This window comes from Oncorhynchus nerka, linkage group LG8, assembly GCF_034236695.1.
Source record: "Oncorhynchus nerka isolate Pitt River linkage group LG8, Oner_Uvic_2.0, whole genome shotgun sequence".
In the NCBI taxonomy this organism is placed as follows: Eukaryota; Metazoa; Chordata; class Actinopteri; order Salmoniformes; family Salmonidae; genus Oncorhynchus; species Oncorhynchus nerka.
Genome location: NC_088403.1, coordinates 47624550 through 47632604, shown reverse-complemented (window position 1 = coordinate 47632604; position 8055 = coordinate 47624550).

The window sequence follows — 8055 nt, the reverse complement described above, 5'->3', positions numbered from 1 at the left end:
CAGATAGAGAGAGATGGAGGCAGGGAGAGGGATACAGACAGATAGAGAAATGGAGGTAGGGAGGCAGGGAGAGGGATACAGACAGAGAGAGCTGGAGGCAGGGAGGCAGGGAGAGGGATACAGACAGAGAGAGAGATGGAGTCAGGGAGGCAGGGAGAGGGATACAGACAGATAGAGAGATGGAGGCAGGGAGGCAGGGAGTGGGATACAGACAGAGAGAGAGATGGAGGCAGGGAGAGGGATACAGACATATAGAGAGATGGAAGCAAAGAGAGGGATACAGACAGATAGAGAGCTGGAGGCAGGGAGGCAGGGAGAGGGATACAGACAGATAGAGAGCTGGAGGCAGGGAGGCAGGGAGAGGGATACAGACAGAGAGAGAGATGGAGTCAGGGAGGCAGGGAGTGGGATACAGACAGATAGAGAGATGGAGGCAAGGAGAGGGATACAGAAAGAAAGAGAGAGATGGAGGCAGGGAGAGGGATACAGACAGATAGAGAGATGGAGGCAGGGAGAGGGATACAGACAGAGAGAGAGATGGAGTCAGGGGAGGCAGGGAGTGGGATACAGACAGATAGAGAGATGGAGGCAAGGAGAGGGATACAGAAAGAAAGAGAGAGATGGAGGCAGGGAGAGGGATACAGACAGATATAGAGATGGAGGCAGGGAGAGGGATACAGACAGAGAGAGAGATGGAGTCAGGGAGGCAGGGAGTGGGATACAGACAGATAGAGAGATGGAGGCAGGGAGAGGGATACAGACAGAGAGAGAGATGGAGTCAGGGAGGCAGGGAGTGGGATACAGACAGATAGAGAGATGGAGGCAAGGAGAGGGATACAGAAAGAAAGAGAGAGATGGAGGCAGGGAGAGGGATACAGACAGATAGAGAGATGGAGGCAGGGAGAGGGATACAGACAGAGAGAGAGATGGAGTCAGGGAGGCAGGGAGTGGGATACAGACAGATAGAGAGATGGAGGCAAGGAGAGGGATACAGAAAGAAAGAGAGAGATGGAGGCAGGGAGAGGGATACAGACAGATATAGAGATGGAGGCAGGGAGAGGGATACAGACAGAGAGAGATGGAGTCAGGGAGGCAGGGAGTGGGATACAGACAGATAGAGAGATGGAGGCAGGGAGAGGGATACAGACAGAGAGAGAGATGGAGTCAGGGAGGCAGGGAGTGGGATACAGACAGATAGAGAGATGGAGGCAAGGAGAGGGATACAGAAAGAAAGAGAGAGATGGAGGCAGGGAGAGGGATACAGACAGATAGAGAGATGGAGGCAGGGAGAGGGATACAGACAGAGAGAGAGATGGAGTCAGGGAGGCAGGGAGTGGGATACAGACAGATAGAGAGATGGAGGCAGGGAGAGGGATACAGACAGATAGAGAGAGATGGAGGCAGGGAGAGGGATACAGACAGATAGAGAGATGGAGGCAGGGAGAGGGATACAGACAGATAGAGAGATGGAGGCAGGGAGAGGGATACAGACAGATAGAGAGATGGAGGCAGGGAGAAGGATACAGACAGAGAAAGAGATGGAGGCAGGGAGAGGGATACAGACAGATAGAGAGATGGAGATAGGGAGAGGGATACAGACAGAGAGAGAGATGGAGGCAGGGAGAGGGATACAGACAGAGAGAGAGATGGAGGCAGGGAGAGTAATACAGAAAGAAAGAGAGAGATGGAGGCAGGGAGAGGGATACAGACAGAGAGAGAGATGGAGGCAGGGAGAGGGATACAGACAGAGAGAGAGATGGAAGCAGGGAGGCAGGGAGTGGGATACAGACAGAGAGAGAGATGGAGGCAGGGAGAGGGATACAGACAGAGAGAGAGATGGAGGCAAGGAGAGGGATACAGAAAGAAAGAGAGAGATGGAGGCAGGGAGAGGGATACAGACAGAGAGAAGGAGAGTGCTGGAAAACAGTGCTGGGAGACAGGGATGGATGGGGCTAGAGGAAGGATATTTGTTTTGTCTAGGCACACTCATAAACACTGAACTTCCGTTGCCAAAGGAAACAGAACAAAAGGCCCAGTATATTTGTGTGTGTGTGTGTGTATGTGTGTGTGTGCGTGTGTGCATGTGTGTGTGTGTGTGTGTGTGTGTGTGTGTGTGTGTGTGTGTGTGTGTGCGTGCTGGCTGTGTTGTGCTGTGCTGTGCTGTGCTGTGCTGAGTAAGGGGCCAGCAGAGCAGAGGGGCCCAATGGCTCACTGTACCAATGACATTACTACTGTCAGAACCCCACATTGCTTCAGTACTCATTCAATAGGTGTGTGCGTGTGCGCATGTTAGGGGAGGAGTGGAGCCTCATTCTCTGCAGCTGGGCTACAGACAAAGGTGTTGGTCACACTTTGCCTCAAGATGCGGGTGTGTGTGTTTTGAGGGACTGAAGGGGGAGGGCTGCTGAGTGGTGATGGGGTTAGGGTTTGAAAGCACACAGGGGCACACTCTTGTAAAAGGATCGATTTTCCAGAGGACAGGGTGACATGGTGTTGTGAGTGCTTTGTAGTATCAGGACCACAGTATCTACAGCGATGCAGGTTATGCACTCTGCTGAGAGGTAGAAGAGTACACACACCGCTCACTAGCAGAAAACAACCATTTATCTCCAATGGGACTCTGCTATAACTATAGGGCCAATTGCCAAGGCACACTCTGTTGTATTACCAGAAGGAGGACTGTGTTGTTGAAGCACTCTGTTGTATTACCAGAAGGAGGACTGTGTTGTTAGAGCACTCTGTTGTATTACCAGAAGGAGGACTGTGTTGTTGAAGCACTCTGTTGTATTACCAGAAGGAGGACTGTGTTGTTGAAGTACTCTGTTGTATTACCAGAAGGAGGACTGTGTTGTTAGAGCACTCTGTTGTATTACCAGAAGGAGGACTGTGTTGTTGAAGCACTATGTTGTATTACCAGAAGAAGGACTGTGTTGTTGAAGCACTCTGTTGTATTACCAGAAGGAGGACTGTGTTGTTGAAGCACTCTGTTGTATTACCAGAAGGAGGACTGTGTTGTTGAAGCACTCTGTTGTATTACCAGAAGGAGTACTGTGTTGTTGAAGCACTCTGTTGTATTACCAGAAGGAGGACTGTGTTGTTGAAGCACTCTGTTGTATTACCAGAAGGAGGACTGTGTTGTTGAAGTACTCTGTTGTATTACCAGAAGGAGGACTGTGTTGTTAGAGCACTCTGTTGTATTACCAGAAGGAGGACTGTGTTGTTGAAGCACTCTGTTGTATTACCAGAAGGAGGACTGTGTTGTTGAAGTACTCTGTTGTATTACCAGAAGGAGGACTGTGTTGTTAGAGCACTCTGTTGTGTTACCAGAAGGAGGACTGTGTTGTTGAAGCACTCTGTTGTATTACCAGAAGGAGGACTGTGTTGTTGAAGTACTCTGTTGTATTACCAGAAGGAGGACTGTGTTGTTGAAGCACTCTGTTGTATTACCAGAAGGAGGACTGTGTTGTTGAAGCACTCTGTTGTATTACCAGAAGGAGGACTGTGTTGTTGAAGCACTCTGTTGTATTACCAGAAGGAGGACTGTGTTGTTGAAGCACTCTGTTGTATTACCAGAAGGAGGACTGTGTTGTTGAATCACTCTGTTGTATTACCAGAAGGAGGACTGTGTTGTTGAAGCACTCTGTTGTATTACCAGAAGGAGGACTGTGTTGTTGAAGCACTCTGTTGTATTACCAGAAGGAGGACTGTGTTGTTGAAGCACTCTGTTGTATTACCAGAAGGAGGACTGTGTTGTTAGAGCACTCTGTTGTATTACCAGAAGGAGGACTGTGTTGTTGAAGCACTCTGTTGTATTACCAGAAGGAGTACTGTGTTGTTGAAGCACTCTGTTGTATTACCAGAAGGAGGACTGTGTTGTTGAAGCACTCTGTTGTATTACCAGAAGGAGGACTGTGTTGTTAGAGCACTCTGTTGTATTACCAGAAGGAGGACTGTGTTGTTGAAGCACTCTGTTGTATTACCAGAAGGAGGACTGTGTTGTTGAAGTACTCTGTTGTATTACCAGAAGGAGGACTGTGTTGTTAGAGCACTCTGTTGTATTACCAGAAGGAGGACTGTGTTGTTGAAGCACTCTGTTGTATTACCAGAAGAAGGACTGTGTTGTTAGAGCACTCTGTTGTATTACCAGAAGGAGGACTGTGTTGTTGAAGCACTCTGTTGTATTACCAGAAGGAGGACTGTGTTGTTGAAGCACTCTGTTGTATTACCAGAAGGAGGACTGTGTTGTTAGAGCACTCTGTTGTATTACCAGAAGGAGGACTGTGTTGTTGAAGCACTCTGTTGTATTACCAGAAGGAGTACTGTGTTGTTGAAGCACTCTGTTGTATTACCAGAAGGAGGACTGTGTTGTTAGAGCACTCTGTTGTATTACCAGAAGGAGGACTGTGTTGTTGAAGTACTCTGTTGTATTACCAGAAGGAGGACTGTGTTGTTAGAGCACTCTGTTGTATTACCAGAAGGAGGACTGTGTTGTTGAAGCACTCTGTTGTATTACCAGAAGGAGGACTGTGTTGTTGAAGCACTCTGTTGTATTACCAGAAGGAGGACTGTGTTGTTAGAGCACTCTGTTGTATTACCAGAAGGAGGACTGTGTTGTTGAAGCACTCTGTTGTATTACCAGAAGGAGGACTGTGTTGTTGAAGCACTCTGTTGTATTACCAGAAGGAGGACTGTGTTGTTGAAGCACTCTGTTGTATTACCAGAAGGAGTACTGTGTTGTTGAAGTACTCTGTTGTATTATCAGAAGGAGGACTGTGTTGTTGAAGCACTCTGTTGTATTACCAGAAGGAGGACTGTGTTGTTGAAGCACTCTGTTGTATTACCAGAAGGAGGACTGTGTTGTTGAAGCACTCTGTTGTATTACCAGAAAAAGGACTGTGTTGTTGAAGCACTCTGTTGTATTACCAGAAGGAGGACTGTGTTGTTAGAGCACTCTGTTGTATTACCAGAAGGAGGACTGTGTTGTTGAAGCACTCTGTTGTACCAGTCTTGCCAGCGTAAAGGGAAACCGCTTCCTAACAGCAGTCAAACGTTCTTTACTTTTTGTTTGTTGCCATGCCAGACTCTATTCTTCACTTTACTTTCCAGAGTAAAGCAGGTGTCCTTTGTATGGATTCCTCTTCTTTTTTGCTCACTCTTTCCCCCTCCCCTCCCTCTCTTCCCTCCTTTCCTTCCTCTCTCCTTCTCCACAATGAGTTGAAGGACACTTTCTTTCTGATGCTTTCACAGTCACCAAAACTCAACTCCCCCTTCACTCCTCCCTCTCCTTCCCCCATCCCTTCTTCCTCTGCCTCCTCCTCCTTTACTAGCTCTCCCTCTCCCTCTTTCTCCCTCTTTCTCCCTCTTTCTCCCTCTTTCTCCCTCTCCCTCTCCCTCTCTTCTCTCAACTACCTCTCATTCTCTCTTTGCTCACAAAACAGCTGCCAGGTTCTTTTGCAGAGAAAATGATGCGTGTCCAAAACCTTTCCCTCCCTCCTTGTCCTCCCTCGCTCCCTCGCTCTCCTCTTCCGTGCCCTCACACCTCCATCGACCCGTGGCCTCTCCCCCTCTCTTCCTCTCCTTTAAGTTGATCCATGCCATATTACAGCAGACACCCACACAAACACCAGCTACATGGGTCTTCCTGTCTCTCAAACATGCATACATCCTGGTCTGCTTTCATCTACAGTGACAGATACACTGATATGGTTGGGACGCACGAACGCACTGATGCTCGCACACACACGACCGAGGCCTTCAAACACACACACACACACACACACACACACACACACACACACACACACACACACACACACACACACACACACACACACACACACACACACACACACACACACACAGAGACACGCATACACCCCCGCAGACACACACACACACACACACACACACACACACACACAGAGACACGCATACACCCCCACAGACAGGCAGACAAGGCATGTGAATACAACGCACAACACAACAAAGACACACTCACAGAGAGTGGGAACACAAGGAAGGTTATAGGCATTGAGATGTCTCTGAGAATTCAAGTCATTGAGATGGGGAGACAGAGGAGAGGTAATGCCTTCACACTTAACATACCAATAAATAAACACACACACACACACTCCAAACCCCTTGTGTGTACTGCAGCTGTCATGTGGAGTATGAGGAACAGAGTTTTTCCTCTCTTTGTTGTATTCACGTAGGTGTTTTTTAAGGGTTGGTTAAGCGCCTTGTTTTTCCTCTGGCTGAGAGAGAGAGAGAGAGAGAGAATTTCATTATGCAAATCTGTGTGTCTGTGTTGATGAGCATGCCCCCAGGCCTTTATCTCACAGATACTCACACACACACACACACACACACACACACATAGTCACGCATGCACACACAGTCGCTTGTACACACACACACACACACACACACACACACACACACACACACACACACACACACACACACACACACACACACACACACACACACACAAACACAAACACACACACAGTCAAGCATACACACACAGTCGCGTGTACATACACACACACAGAAACACACATCCAAACGCGTACACACACATAGTCACGTATCTACACACAGTCATGGGTACACACACAGAAGAACACATACACAAGGACCTGGTACATACAGACAATACACACATGCACACAAACACAGAAACACATACAGACATAGTCCAGAATACATACACACACTAACGAATACACCTTCAGAGAAACACATACAGACATAGTCCAGAATACATACACACACTAACGAATACACCTTCAGAGAAACACATACAGACATAGTCCAGAATACATACACACACTAACGAATACACCTTCAGAGAAACACATACAGACATAGTCCAGAATACATACACACACTAACGAATACACCTTCAGAGAAACACATACAGACATAGTCCAGAATACATACACACACTAACGAATACACCTTCACCCAGGTGGTGAGGGTAGGCAACAACATCTCCACCCAGCTGATCTTCAACACTGGGGCCCCACAAGGGTGCGTTCTGAGCCCTCTCCTGTACTCCCTGTTCACCCACGACTGCGTGGCCACGCACGCCTCCAACTCAATCATCAAGTTTGCGGACGACACAACAGTGGTAGGCTTGATTACCAACAACGACGAGACGGCCTACAGGGAGGAGGTGAGGGCCCTCGGAGTGTGGTGTCAGGAAAATAACCTCACACTCAACATCAACAAAACTAAGGAGATGATTGTGGACTTCAGGAAACAGCAGAGGGAACACCCCCCTATCCACATCGATGGAACAGTAGTGGAGAGGGTAGCAAGTTTTAAGTTCCTCGGCATACACATCACAGACAAACTGAATTGGTCCACCTACACAGACAGCATCGTGAAGAAGGCGCAGCAGCGCCTCTTCAACCGCAGGAGGCTGAAGAAATTCGGCTTGTCACCAAAAGCACTCACAAACTTCTACAGATGCACAATCGAGAGCATCCTGGCGGGCTGTATCACCGCCTGGTACGGCAATTGCTCCTCCCACAACCCGTAAGGCTCTCCAGAGGGTAGTGAGGTCTGCACAACGCATCTCTGGGGGCAAACTACCTGCCCTCCAGGACACCTACACCATCCGATGTTACAGGAAGGCCATAAAGATCATCAAGGACAACAACCACCCGAGCCACTGCCTGTTCACCCCGCTATCATCCAGAAGGTGAGGTCAGTACAGGTGCATCAAAGCTGGGACCGAGAGACTGAAAAACAGCTTCTATCTCAAGGCCATCAGACTGTTAAACAGCCACCACTAACATTGAGTGGCTGCTGCCAACACACTAACTCAACTCCAGCTACTTTAATAATGGGAATTGATGGGAAATGATGTAAAATATATCACTAGCCACTTTAAACAATGCTACCTAATATAATGTTTACATACCCTACATTATTCATCTCATATGTATACGTATATACTGTACTCTATATCATCTACTGCATCCTTATGTAATACATGTATCAATAGCCACTTTAACTATGCTACTTTGTTTACATACTCTTCTC